The sequence below is a fragment of the Armigeres subalbatus genome, chromosome 3 (assembly GCF_024139115.2).
Source record: "Armigeres subalbatus isolate Guangzhou_Male chromosome 3, GZ_Asu_2, whole genome shotgun sequence".
Classification (NCBI taxonomy): Eukaryota; Metazoa; Arthropoda; class Insecta; order Diptera; family Culicidae; genus Armigeres; species Armigeres subalbatus.
The window spans coordinates 420,804,018-420,819,941 of NC_085141.1; the positions used below are offsets into that span (position 1 = coordinate 420,804,018).

The window sequence follows — 15,924 nt, forward strand, 5'->3', positions numbered from 1 at the left end:
ATCTCGCTTGCAATCTGCTGCCGTCGTTGTTGGTTGCCGCTTCGAACGACCATACGCTAAAATGTTCGCAAGATTGCATGTTCTATTGTTAAATAGTTGAGGAACGTACACATAACTATTCGAATGCCATCAAACAGATGGAGACCCTCGCCGGTAATGGATGTGTCCTGGAAATGTTGAACAAGGTTGGGTATTTAACGATGGAGAACAATTACTCGTAACAGTCATTGCGATAGGCCATCAGCCAACCACGAATGGCGAAAACAACGATTGACCTATTGATACTTGCCATTGATTAAGAGTACAATTGATATGGTTCGATCTGTCTCGTGATTTAAGGTTCCCGGAGAAGCAATAGTTCTATCGCTATTTGCACATACTTTGGAAAAACTCTTTCAATTATATGCGACTGGAAATCTTCAAAAAAAATATCGATATGCCATTTCTGCTTTTGTATTGATATGCCATGAACCGCAGAAACATTTTATATTCTGTTCTTCGAATTTTCACGGGAAATTCCTTCGAATATCCACGGGAAATTCCTTCGAATATCCACGGGAAATTCCTTGAATTTCCCCGGAAATTCCTTCGCTTTTACTCGGGAAACTCCTTCAAATTTCCTCGGGAAATTCCTTCGAATTTTCTCAGGAAATTGCTTCAAATTTCCTCGGGAATTTTCTTCGAATTTCCTCGGGAAATTGCTTCGAATTTCCTCGGAAAATTGCTTCGAATTTCCTCGGAAAATTGCTTCGAATTTCCTCGGGAAATTCCTTCGAATTTCCTCGGGAAATTCCTTCGAATTTCCTCGGGAAATTCCTTCGAATTTCCTCGGGAAATTCCTTCGAATTTCCACGGGAAATTCCTTCGAATTTCCACGGGAAATTCCTTCGAATTCCACGGAAATTCCTTCGAATTTCCACGGAAATTCCTTCGAATTTCCACGGAAATTCCTTCGAATTTCCACGGAAATTCCTTCGAATTTCACGGAAATTCCTTCGAATTTCCACGGAAATTCCTTCGAATTTCCACGGAAATTCCTTCGAATTTCCACGGAAATTCTTCGAATTTCCACGGAAATTCCTTCGAATTTCCACGGAAATTCCTTCGAATTCCACGGAAATTCCTTCGAATTTCCACGGAAATTCCTTCGAATTTCACGGAAATTCCTTCGAATTTCCACGGAAATTCCTTCGAATTTCCACGGAAATTCCTTCGAATTCCACGGAAATTCTTCGAATTTCCACGGAAATTCTTCGAATTTCCACGGAAATTCCTTCGAATTCCACGGAAATTCCTTCGAATTTCCACGGAAATTCCTTCGAATTTCCACGGAAATTCCTTCGAATTTCCACTGGAAACTCCTTCGAATTTCCACTGGAAACTCCTTCGAATTTCCACTGGAAATTCTTCGCATTTCCACTGGAAATTCTTCGCATTTCCACTGAAATTCCTTCGAATTTCCACTGAAATTCCTTAGAATTTCCACTGAAATTCCTAAAAATTTTCACGGAAAATTCTTTCGAATTTCCTCTGGGAATTCCTTCGAATTTCTTCGGGAAATTCTTTCGAATTTCCCCGGGAATTTCCTTCGAATTTCCTCGGGAAATTCCTTCGAATTTCTTCGGGAACTTCCTTCGAATTCCCTCGGAAAATTCCTTCGAATTTCCTCGGGAAATTCCTTTCCTTCGGAATTCCTTCCCTTCGAAATTCCGTCGAATTTCCTCGGGAAATTCCTTCAAATGTACTCGGGAATATCCATCGAATTTCCTCGGGAAATTCCTTCAAATTTCTTTCGAAATTCCAACGCAATTTCCTTCAAAATTCCTTCGAATTTCCTCGGGAAATTCCTTCAAATTTCCTTCGAAATTCCTTCGAATTTCCTCGGGAAATTCCTTCGAATGTCCTCGGAAAATACATTCAAATTTCCTCGAGAAATTCCTTCGAATTTCCTCGGGAAATTCCTTCGAATTTCTTCAGGAAATTCCTTCGAATTTCCTCGGGAAATTCCTTTCCTTCGAATGTCCTCGGGAAAATCCTCCGAATTTCCTCGGGAAATTCCTTCGAAAATTCTTCCGAATTTCCTCGGAAAATTCCTTCGAATTTTCTCTTTCGAACTTCAATGAGAAATTGCATCGAGCAACCGTATTTTTTTGAAATTAGTTTTCAAAGTACATCCTCATTAATTTACCATCATAACAAATGAAGCAATTGAATTAATTTTCCATTGATTCCACTTCATCTTTCGTTCGCAAGAAAAAAAATATTGCTCACGAATTGTGAATCTTAAATCCCCACTAGCAGCCATCCGAAAGAAAAAGGCAATAAATAATTGAAAAATCCTTTCCCGGACCGACGTATTACGGAACTCGAAACAACGACGACTACCGACCAATCGATCCAAACGTACACCGTGATCCGATTTGTAGCGTCTTATGTTCCAGCAGGGGTGCCCTATTTTTCTTCTAACGTCTATCGCAACCAACAACGCTCAGGAAGAAGCTACCGGTGTGGCGAAAACCTCGTAAATAAATAAACACGTTTGGTTTTCAATCCGGTAGCCACCGTCGTCATCGCTCTGGTCCGGAAATGCACAACCCAAAGCAGGAGACAGACTGCGCGGCCGAGATCCATCCCCCGATCGAATGAATGATGCCGAATCAATTTATTGAATTTGGATCCTTTCTTTTCGGTAGGTTGGATTTAGCAGGCGAAAATTCCAGCGCATTCGGTGCGAGCTCTTTAAATCCCCCGAGTATTGCCTCGATGGATTCTTCCCCCGGTGCCCACACTCATACACACGTGATTGTGTGGGCTTGGCGACTGGGGAAAATTTGGATGAGGAATAAAAAGAGATTCGTTTGTGATCCGCTTCCGTTCGTTTGGGGTTGTGCGTGGCAGCAACCTACAATTGCTGGCAATTGATTTACTTCGATTCAAAAGAGCACTGTGGGCGATTTCCATACTATTTAGAGTCAAAAAGGTCGTCCGTCATGCACTACGGAACTGATATTCAAACAATGACCATTTTGTAGTTTTTTTGAACTTGTTTAAATCTTGCAATGGATTATTTTCGTTTTTTGTCATCTTTTATGCCACAGTGTATCGGTAGAGAAGCTCTACAAAATCAAAATAAATTGCTTTAAGGTTCAAACAATTTAAAGCAGTTCCTACAATCTACATCGATGCTGTATCAAACGAATGAGTGAATCAATCAAATTATGTCAAAACAGAATCTTTGGTACATAGAAACTAGCTGCTTCTTAACATGAGAAAATACATGAAAAATTCATTAGGCTCCCCTAGTTTGATTGGAATTTGCTGTGGCAATGCTCTCGAAGAATACCGATGTGCGTTCTCCCACGAGATTTGAAACAAAACAGAAGCAAGGTATCGCGCCGCTCATCCTAAACTAGCCTTCTTATGCAATAAATGTCGGTCGCCTTGATGTCGTCGGGATGCAATCCAACGAGTTTTCGTCCTTGGTTGTTGCCATCTCTTTACGACGGCATCACGAAAAAAATAAAATCAACACAGAGAAACACTTTTCGAAACATAGAAAAGGCTGCACTCTGTCACTGTCGTGCTATGTATTACGTCGTCCTGCCTGGGCGCAGCCCTTATAGAGGGACCCAACTCACCCAGCAATGGGTACAAATCCGGCGAGACTCCTGCTTCAATTACATCCAATCGAACGCAGACAAGAACGGCGACGACGGCGATTCCCGCTTGGAAACATGGTAAAAATGGGAACGAAACCGAACAGAATCTTGTCTCTATTTATTTATGGAGCAGAGAAGTCCATGCGTCGCCTTATTATCTCATCTGGTAGGTACTTGCACTTGGTTTAGTTGTGAAGGATTTTTTGTCCCGTCCCGACCCACGCTCGCCCTCCGGGTCGGATCGATGAAAGGTGCCGACCTAGATTTTCAATTCCAATCGTGTCCCCCGACCGAAGGGAACGACGAATGCGTATTGTCTCAAGAGGTTTCGTCGCTGGTTAAGGCCGTTTGGAATGAAAAAAAAAGTTTGAACCTCGCAGCTCGTAGTTGTTGGTTGTCAACCGGAGTGTTTCGTATTCATCCCTCGTCTCCGGCTCTTGAAAGGACAGAACCGGGGCTCATCTTTTCCCTTCTTTTTTCAATACCGACCGACACCATATGTGGGAAAGACGCGTTCTCGGCTGTTGTTTGTCACCGCGCGGGCTGTAGGGCTATGCGGTCGGTGGCAATTACTGCCACGGAAGCTGACAACTATTAATTATCGGTCCGCCGTCCAATCGCTCAGCGGTGTGCAGCGCCTTCCCTACAGGACGACGATGGACAAGCGACGTGTTTAAGTTTTAATTTGTACTGAAGTGCTCGGAGTTTCCATGGCTGGGGTGGGGGCGAAGATGGAGCATGAGTGGGAACTAAGTGCTAGCTTTGGAAATAATTAGGGGGCAGGGTTCGATTGATGGTTAGTCGGGCTCTGGTGACAAGTTGACAATTGATGGTACGTGGAGCAGGTGGGATGCGGCCTTCTTCAAAGGGCTCTGGCGATTTGAATAGGTCGTGGGAGGATTGTGTTCTAAGGCCAAGATGTGCTATAAATTAATGACGCAATTGACAAATCGGCTGGGCAGGATGTTTCCACTAAAACAGTATTACATATCATAAGAAATATCATTTCCTAATATCATCATCGAAGATTTAAGCAATGACAGGCTTTTTATTGGTTTTCTTTGGCTTAATCGGGTGATTCATATTTTTTTGCAGCAAATTTATTTTTTAAAAGCGAAGTTAAATTGGCAGAAAAGGGCGATTGACCCCAGTTTGATTTTTTCATTTCAATATTAAAAAATAAGTAATTTTGTCGGAGAAACTGTTTATTATTTTATGCAAGAAATAAATTTATAAGAATCATTCGGTTACATTCAATTTCATTATTGATTGTCAGATTTTAATCTCTGAGGGTAAGGTTTTTTTTTGACCATTTTCAGATACCCGTAGAACTATTTACATCGACACGAATCGATAACTTTCTAGAAACTTGAACACATTTTTAACCTTCCGAAACGAGCATGGCCCTGGGTCACGTACGCCGTCTCGCTTGTATTATATGCATTAGACGTGCTTTTTGTAGAGTTATTTAACCATCCCTAATGATCTCATACCCTCACAGAACTAAAAGTTCAACTACGAGGAATTTTTCGCGTAAATCGCCATTTTAATCAAGATTGATTGACGTGTTTTTATGCAAATAGGATAAATGATCCAATAGGGGAGGAACTAAGCATATTCCAATGCTGTACCATATTCCACAATAATATTAAATCTAATTTGGCTCACCTTTATTATGCATCTGCAGGCTTTTCCCATCTCTTTGAAAAAAAAATGTTTTCCTAACAATGGAATGCGTTATTCCGGCTTAAAATTATTACTACACTGACCCCACAATCATGGGTCACACACTAATATGAGTAATTTCCATTTAAGCAACATGCAAATTGGAGTGACTAATTATTGTTACAAAGTGACCCATATATGTGGGATCAGTGTACCGTGTTCCAATAATTGCGATATTTTAGAACTTGTTTCCTATAATCACGAATCCCATTATTTTCTATCGGGTTCGCAATCTTAGGAACACGAACACAACTATTGATACACAGACGGAACTGTTTTAGGGTGGATGGTAGGATGTGCACCACTTTAGAAGGGCGACAAACGTTGGTTTCGCTCGACTGTTTGTCAGTCGGTTGTTGCATTTGATTTGTAAATTTATCTCGCCTATGGCTTTCTCAGCGACAATCGAATGACTGCATCTAAAGAAGTTAATCAATTTATTTTATGTTTTGCATAATAGCTAATGGGGACAAAAACTATTATTTCAACAATTAGGCCGATACAAATATTAAATTTATTTTATGTCCGACAGCTCTTGGAAAACACGAGGGGGGGGGAATAAAAAAATAACAAGGAAACGAAAAAAAGTACAAAATGTGAATAATTGCATGAAAAATTTGGAATTGTAATGGAAAATGATAGCAAAAAAGGTTTACAAAAACTAAGAATATTAATATTTGTAATATATTTATGCAGTAATGAACTTAGCACAAACTTTATAAAATCTAAAAAAAAACTGGAACTTAGTTCCGTAGAAATTTTAGTTTTTTTTGGGAAAGTTTTTGCAGATGGACTCTAAACTGTTGAATCCATAACACCAACATTTTTAAAGTACGGCTAGATTCATAAGCTTTTGTTTAAGTTAAGGATGAAGCTCAAATTTGTTGTACTGGGGAAATGGTCAGGTGTACTTTTGAAATCAGAGATGTGTTGTCTGAACATGGATATTTTATGAAGGTTCGGAATTGCAGACTTCCCGGACTATACTGAATAGATAGGCGAAGTTTGAAGTAGAATCGGTGAAGCACATCATATCATGCTGACGTTCCTAAAATTATTGAAATGACATGCTACTTGTTAGCGGCATAGATACGGCCTCGGATCAACCAGTAGAGAGGATGCAATGGATGTTGAACTTACTCATGCAAGAAGTATGCGTGAATCAGCTGCGGGGGTTTCTGTATAGTCGTAAGGAGGCTATTTCGGCTCACGCACGGCGATTGTCGTCCAGGAGCTTCCCAATCCTTACACGATCTGAGATGTCTTATCAGGTGGCTGGTTGCAGATTTTAGTTTATCTTACTCCAAAGTACGATACACTGAAAACAACCTTGCTTTTTGAGAGTTACAGCTCCACTTGTTTTATAAAAAATAAAACATTCTTCCAAACAAGTTCTAAAATCAATTTATTACTTGGCTTAGCTCTATTACTTAGCTAATCAAAGTTACACAATTCATAGGCTATACGGCACTAGGATTGGTTTCTTTCTCAGCACCCATGTACATGTGGCATTCGTTAAGTGGGATCAAATTCCCACACACCCACTCTTGTGTTCTGAGTACCTTTTAGGGTACATAGGGCCAATGTTAAGGATCTCCATCCTTGGCTTGAGCCTAAATTTGATTCCCATCAACTTTGTTTATTTCTCTGTTAGGGTTTTGTCGCCAGGTGATCCTGGGTCTGCCTCTGCTGCGATGTCCTGTCGGATTCCAGCGCTTGCTTGCAGATTTCGCCTCTGCTCTTACGTTGTCTGTGGCCGGCCTACGTCCATTCACACAGTGGAGTTGCCGTTGATATTGGATCGTCGATGGGGCTCAGTATTCGGTATCCAGTTGTGAGCCCACCAGGCGTGAGCAGTAAAACATAGACATCGGGTGATGAATACTTGCAAATCTATGTGATCCCTGTCAATACGCACCAAGTCTCACCAGTGTAGAACATCACAGATTTCATGTTAGAGTTGAGTATTCGAGGTTTGATGCATTGTCTGGACAGATTGGATCACCATGTTCTATGTTGATCTTGGTCCGCCGTCCGACGATGGCTGGCTTTGGTTTCGACCTTGTCCAATATTTGCTCGGCTACCGTGGAGTTCGAGTTTGTTGAGTGGGAGCATACGGCCAGGTCATTCAGTTTACTTTACTTGGTAGCCTACCAATGGTAGGGCGTTGTGGCGTTAGTAGACCCGAGCAGCACACTTGTCACATACAGGTTTATGTGACTTATGATCGACCAAACCGAGTCACATTAGAGTTGCAGTAACTAAATCAGTCATAACTGTGCTACTAGCAGTATCATCATCTCGTTCGATTGCTCTGCTATAGACTGCTAGACTGCTAAAGAGATCCATGATTTCGTCGACTACGATGGGAAATAGCAACAGAGGTATAATCCGTGGTCAATCAATACCAAATGGAGGGACTCTTGAAATTAAATGACCTGCTCCAGCATGATGCAAAGCGTGACAGAATGGTTCTCACATGATCGTCCGAGGCGGAATCCTGCGAACCGCCGACTTTATTCAGAGTGTGTTCAATGCGAACCCTCCGCAAACTCACCCAGGTAGTTTTTCGAATGTTCTACCGCACGATATTTACCTCGCGCCCTTTCTGTTTTCCGATCAAGAAGTGATAAAAGCTCTTCGTGATTTAGATACCGAAGTTGAGTCTTCGCGATTTAGATACCGAAGTTTCGACACCGTACCTCAACAACATGCCGTGGCAAAGTTATGCCACTTGGGTTTCCCTGAATGGATAGCAGACTGGATAATGTCATACCTGACTGGCAGAAAAGCTTTCGTTCAGCATTACCTCGGGTGTGCCCCAGGGCAGCATGCTGGGACCTTTACTGTTTATCCTGTATATCAATGACTTGATCAAATGTCTTACCTCTGCGAAGTTTCTGTACGCTGACGACCTCAAAATTTTCAGAGTTATTCACTCTATGCTGGGTTGTGTTGCTCTACAAACTGATATTGACGTACTCCGCTTTTAATAATATTTGTTATTTGTTTGGTTTTAACGTGTCCAAGTATTATTTCAAATCTAGAATAAGGAACATAGAATAAGAGTAGTCTGTACGATCCAATCGAAGACGAATAAACAATTAATAATTAAAAATATAGCCAGTGTTTGCATTTTCAAGTCATATTAGTCCCGCTAAGTGGCCGATTTCTTTAATGACTACAATGATCGACATATCTTGCGTCATGCTTCATTTTTAAAATTTTACTCTCCACGTAATTTAATGTGTTAGAATACAGTTCTATCACTTAAGATGAAGATCTTTAAAAATGGTCATTTTTACCACTAAAAGTGAACACAGGCTTGAAAGAAATGGTCAGTGAATAATATTCCTATAATTATAATTCTTAATTATCGTTCGTTTATATAACAGATTCTTCCATAATGATGAATTTATTTCCTGCGAGACAAACATGCGAAGAAATTCAATAATGGGACAACCAGACTTGATGTTGTTTTTACTAAATTTCCGAAAAAAGTTCGGTAATTTTTAATGATTTCGAAAAATATGCATGAGAATATGCCACTTTTTGATAAAAACCTGAAATCTCCAACAACAAACATGGGACAATTATGCGTAGAAAGGCAGTGAAGATGATAGTTTAATCAAGCATATTTTTTATATTTTTTACACAATCCATCACGTACTCAAAACTTCTGAAAATTCGACACTGGGAACACAATTTTGATCATGTTTTGTACTGGCCAACGTTCTCGCAGTGTAACGACGCCTTATTTTGCCTACACTCACGCCTACATGTAGTTTATACCAAACCTTCCTCCCAACATTATTAGCATAATCTGGACAACGTAACTTACTCATGTAATCGCCTATAATTCCCACATTTATCCGTGGCAGTACGCCTTGTACACACTTGAAAATTTTGGAACAAAAAACTTGAGCATCCAGAACCACAATGTTTTTGAGGTTATTTGACCGGAAAAGTAATTTAGTTTATTTAGAGCTATTTAGAAGACCAGAAAACGACGCAAAACTTTTCATGTGAGAATGCATCTAATTCAAAATAGCCCGTGAAATGAAGCAAAAGATCCTAAAAATAAGCTTTTTTCAGCTTTAAAATTGATCAAAAGGCCTACCCTTTCAGGATTTTTTAATTTGAAGAACTAGTGTTTAGGAAAAAAATGCTAACATATTGTTTGTCATTATGACCTCTCTATTCACAAAGTGTTTTTTTCTCCCAAAGACCTTCGCTCTGATGGATTATATTCACATGAAGCATTTTGCTTTAACAGGCCTTTATTCATATTGACGGGCATTCGCTTTAACAAAAGCGGACATTCACTTCAAAGGAAAAAAAAACTATTAAAGTGTAAGTGTCACCTTAATAAAACGGCTGTAGTGAGCACGATGTTTGGCCTAACAGTTAAGCGAAGGAACTCTTTTAGATGAAAAGACTTGAAGGCAAAGGCACGGCGTCTGAATGTGCAACCGTGCACTGCACATGTGTCACTTTTAGCATAAATTATCGACAGATTTCTTGTCTTTACATTTAAACATATTGTTGGATTATGTGCATTTAGTTTTCATTTAGTTTAAAACTTGCATAATGCTTAAATGAGATCACTTTCACCAGGAGGAAATGACAAAAAGATAGAACAAGATCAACAAAATTTTTAGCTCGTTCAACAAAATTTCGACACGGAATCCTGTCCTATTGTTCCTTACTGAAAATTGACAGAAGCTATGGAAAAGATACATTTTCATGTATGTGTGTGCCCTCACTATCCGGCAGTGAACAATTCACTTCACTCTTCCAGAGCTAATTTGAGCCATTCGTTATTTATTCATGTATTTCTTATATTACCGCACAGCCACACATATTTCACCAAAGACATCCTCATATACAAACTACACAAATGGTTTCGCGCACTCAATTAAGAAATTCACTTAATGACCTTGGGGACCTTTAACACCAAACGCGTAAATTTCATACTTCAGATCACTTAAACTTTTTTTTCTAGTACATATTCAAAATATAGACATCAGCCGAATCTACTTCTTGCGCGAATGAACTAAAACGTGACAGCAACCATCCGCGCGCATGGCTTGCTGCGACCTTTTTATGGCCAAGATACATTTTTTCAGGCGCAAAACTCATTTTTTAGATACTTATCATCAACCGTTTCTCTCGCAACAAGTTGCATTCGACGGAAAATTTTGCCTCATTGTTTCCTACTGAAATTTGGTCAGATCTGACTATGGGCCATGAACTAAGCCAAAATACTATTTTCATAATGCACGAGAAAGGCAACATTACCACAAGGTGGATTAGTCAGGGTTTTTGTACTAAGACTGTTTATCTGAATCTGTTTTGTTATATTTTTATCCGTAACATCTATTATGGATGTCCAAAGGAAGTAAGACCAACAGATAACAACAAAAAACAAAAAATATCAACGCTTTGAAAGCCTTTGGGCTTTCTTCTCTCATAGTTTTTGTCCTTGGTTATTACAAATGACATGAATTATGAAATACAAACCATTTCACCAAATTGTCTGTTTAATTTGGAGGACCTGTTCAGCTTGGCAACTCGAAAACGGGTCTTTACTCAATTAAGCCCTTTCAATTCATAAGAATTTTCATTTTTATTCACAAAAGCCCTTTCCGCTCTATGGTTCATCGCCAACAGCCCTGCATTCGCCTTCTTCATATCACTATTGAGCTTAACAGATTTAAAAAAATAATGTACTTCCACTAAAATCGAATATCTGATAAATAATGAAGCCCAAATCAGGACCACAATACCAGAATAACATGCTAATTAGGACGAAAACGATTGACCAAGCGAGGCTACATTAAAAAACTTGAAACTGAGTAAAATTAATGGTAAAAGTTCTCTCAAAGTAAAGTTATTGCCTTGAAAAGGCCACATTCAAAGGCCGAAATGTTGGGCAGCAGAGAACGTAGTTCTCACTCAATCACACGAGCGGCGCCGGCGGATGCTCACACACGCAAATTTTTCCGAGATACCGCTTTTCGGGAAAAACAAAAACGTCCGATGAATGATAATAACTTTTCGCTGACTTCCAGTACCGCGAATAGTTGATACAAGCATTATCACTTCTTTCAATCATTTTGTGCCATCAACAATGCCAGTTCGACTGCTTAGATTTGATAGTATGGCTTTAGTTAGCTCATCCCAAGTGGGACGTGGAAGGTCAAAATAGGAAATAAGCGAAAAAGCTCGTTTCAGCATCTAGTTAGAACATACCACCCTTTCAGTACTATCACATTGGCAGCCCGTTAGCCAAGACGAACCTCTGCCATAGAACCTATCCCCCAGATTCCAATAAAATTCCGCGGGAACTCGTGGCGATCGCGCAGAGGTGTTCTCACAGAGTAGCAACTACGAAACGTTCGGTCATTATGCTCATGCTCATACTCATATTTCTAGAGCCCCATATATCAAGTAATCATTTTCGAACAGTGCCGAAATTTAAGTCGATTTTCATAACACGTTCGATTGCGCATTGGTTAATTATCTCCTCTTCCAAGCAGAATGATAACACGTTCAATCGCGCACTGACTATTTATGTGCTCTTCGAACCAGATTTTTTTCACTTCACGAGCGACCCGACGATCCGAATGATAACACGTTCGATGCACTGAATAATTATCTGTTCTTGGAAGCAGTTTTTACATTGCATTGCAGACGACCCGGCGAGTAGTGAGACTTTTTCTTACTTTTTACAGTGAGAAGTGCAAAATAAAAAGTGAGACGTCTCACTTTTCAAATGTCCTATTCGTCCAAATATCCTATTCGGCCAAATGTCCTATTTTCGCCAAATGACCTTCTCGGCCAAATGACGTTCTCGGCCAAATGACGTTCTCGGCCAAATGACGGCCGGATGACCTTTTTGGTCAGATGTCCAAAATGACATTTTTGGTAAAATATCCTATTCCGCCAAATGACCTTCGTCTAGATGGGCTTCAGCCTAGTGGCATTCGGCCAAACGGCTTTTGGCCGAATGGGTTACGGCCAAACGACCCTTCCCCCATTCTTCGTGTTAAAAGATCCAACAGAACATAAACTTTTTGTAAAAACAAATCTCTGGGATTCTCCAGGAATTCTTTCGGAAATTGATTTTTACAATGGTTTAGTATGTTTACGAATTTGTACTGAGATATCTCCATGATTTTTTCCATGAAATCGTTAGCCTATCCAGAAATTTAATAAATAAATAAAATGGAAAAAAAAGAATGTGGGTAACTTTCCGATGGAAAGCTTGAAAAAATTTCACAAAAAAACATAAAGAAGAAGATCTGAAGAATTATTTCTGGAAGATTTCGGGAAGGAAGTTTAAATGTAACACCCGAAAGAACCTCTTACCCAATTGATTACCCAATCAATTCCAGAATTGAATTTTTTCTTTCAAGGCGAATGACCGGATGTCCGCTTGAATTCCAGCTGGAATTCTTATCTGAATGTTATGAATAACAAGTCGACCCGGCAGACGTTGTCCTGCATAGTGAGCAAAAATTCGTGTTGTGAACTGCCCATGCGAAATTTGGATACAAATATCTATTTTATTTTTCACGATTTACTCAACCCTACTATTTATATTCATATAAGGAAGTTTAATGGGGCCCTCCTTGGCCGTGCGGTAAGACGCGCGGCTATAAAGCAAGGCCATGCTGAGGGTGGCTGGGTTCAATTCCCAGTGCCGGTCTAGGCAATTTTCGGATTGGAAATTGTCTCGAATTCCTGGGCATAAAAGTATCATCGTGTTAGCCTCATGATATACGAATGCAAAATGGTAACCTGGCTTATAAACCTCGCAGTTAATAACTGTGGAAGTGCTTAATGAACACTAAGCTGCGAGGCGGATCTGTCACAGCGTGGGGATGCACTGCCAATACGAAGAAGAAGAAGGAAGCTTAATATAAACCCATTGGAAACAGTAACGACCATATCTGCTGAAGGAATGAAGAAAATCCATCCAGCCGGTTTCGTGTTATACGGATACGAACACAGACCATTTCATTTTTATAGATAGAAGAAGATTTGCAAGACATATCTAAACAAACCTTTGAATTAATACCAGAATGAGTTATCGAATCAGTTCCGGTCGGAATTATCGAAGGAATCTTGGCAAAAATATTCCGATTCCTAGAAATTCAACAATAGGAAGCTTGAAAAATACGTTTTTATTTCATCCATCCACGTGATTTGACAGCCGAAATGCTGTATAGTTGACCCGTGTTGACTATGTATAGCGTCAATAGTTGGAGATTGTACAAAGCTGGGTGCCACCTGTTTGAAAAATATTATTTGACTGCAGGTAGTGGCGAGTCTCATAAGCACCACTATGGGAACCAAAATTAATTTTTACCGCCACTAAAGGAACAGTGTACCCATAGTGGTGCAAGCAATATTTGGTAATTGTTTATGTTAAATGACATCTATCTCATTTTGCTAGCAAATTTATTAGTTTATCTATTGACTAAGATATTAAAGCTGTGAATATCCCATAATTATCAATTTTAAAAAAATTATTTTCTTTTGTGGATCTACTAATACCTCTACTACCGTTACCGTAGATTGAAGCTGAGAACCTAGTTTCATACGGTGAATAAACGAATTCGACTTTAGTTGGGAAAACTTAAATTGCGAAATCTCTGGGTTCAATCTCTCAATGTACTAATTGTTTGTCAATCTTCTAAATATTATAATTGATCACTAAGGCAATTCGGCACTTCCTCCATCCGATTAGTTCTTATAACAAATAACACGCATGATAAATTCGGAGAAGAAAATTCGCTTCTTCTACAGTATCGTGTTGGGCTACCAGGCCCGAGATAAACGCACTGCCGGCTCTTCTACTTTGACAGAGCACCCCCTGTGGTCGTTTCGAATCGCCACAACTTCCCGGGATGGATTCTGATTAATAGAAGCAATTATTGTCCATAATGATGACCGGCAGATGCTGCTAATCCGATTCGAGACTGAATTGTCCTTCCCGATCGCTCGCGCAGAATACAGACCAGAATATCTTCGCCCCATTCGCTTACGGGAATGAGTCACAAAAGTAAGAACACCACCCCCGACGAAGGCGATGAAAGATTCGCGCTGGGTTGTACCGAAGACCGGCGAAATAATAATTTCATGGGACAATAAGATATTGATTGGGATTGCACGTATTGCTCCTCGTACGGTATTGTTCGATATACCTTCGCTCGGCGGGACTGTCTCCGAGGAGAATCATTAATAATTATTTCACGGATTGGTTACACTCAAAGAAAGCATGCTAAAGTTTGAGACACTGTTGATGATTGTGATTTTTAGTTCAGATTCATTTAAAAATATAAATGTTTAATACTTTTTGTAACTAATTCGCAGAATCCGCTGTGGTACACCTTTAAAATCACAAAAATTAGCTAGTTACAATATTCGAATTGAATGTTTTCAAAATTAGAGCTATAATGCTGTTTTCGACGACGAATCAATTATTAGAGTGTACAAGCGATATTCGGTTCTGCTGAGAAAGCGGTCACCTACACCGCCACACTCATGGCGAACAAAGCGTCTTCTTGTTCAGAAAACATGTTGAAAATATATATTAAAATATAATAACGACCACGGCATGACCGGCATTCAAGAGCACCGAAGGACTCTTCCCCGGAGGAGCTGACAACAAAAAGAAGAAAAAAAATACTCACACATCATCATTTTTCCCCGGACCGAGTCCCAACGGGGAACGCACGCACCGACAACCGACAACGACACAACACGCAACATTATGTAGGTGACAAAATATTTTTATTATTTTCCATTCTCGGAGTCCTTTTAGGAACACCCCGAATGACATTTCATCGTTCTGACGACGGGCGACGACGACCGGCCAGGTAGGCCATAAAAGCCATACGCGTCCCGGTGATAAAAGCCCAAAAATAGACCATAACAAAGGACTGTTGTGATGCTATTCCTTGCCCCCGATGATTGCTCTCTGTGTGTGCTCTCTCAATAACAAACTGCTGCCGAACGGAGCACAAATTGCAAGGATATCGATGAGGAATCGAAAAAGAAAAATTCCGCATTCTTTCCGCTACTGGCTGGCGTGTCCTTTTGTGTCCGAGGGCGTTCATTCCATTTCAATTTAATATCGATCTCGGATGGCTCCTGTCCGCATTCCGTTTCTCTTGCTTCCCGGAATGACCTTTTACAACACGACAGTGACACGAGAAGTCTCTCACATCGTCCATGCACTCCTTTTCTCATACACTTGACATAAATTAGACAACGATATTGTGTTGCCCCTTGCATGCAGTTCCGGCAGCTTCCTTCGCAAAAGACCAAACCGTAGACGTCCAGGGTGAGGAAAAACTTTGATCTCAAATAGTTTGTAACGGCGAACAGCGAATCAACGGTTCGAAACGAGGAACATGGGGATGACCTTCTGGGCCATTATTCTTCGAACTGGGACGGTACGGATTTCCTATGTGTGTTATGGGGATGGATGGTGTAAAACTCGGTTCGAAGTTTCAATCGTTCCTT

The 15,924-nt window shown here is 40.2% G+C and overlaps 1 protein-coding gene across 8 annotated transcripts in view; it reads left to right on the top strand.

The window, feature by feature from the left end:
* LOC134227332 (teneurin-m) overlaps positions 1 to 15,924 on the top strand; it is a 422,322-nt gene that overhangs the window by 134,493 nt on the left and 271,905 nt on the right. The gene's annotated exons all lie outside the window — the stretch shown is intronic.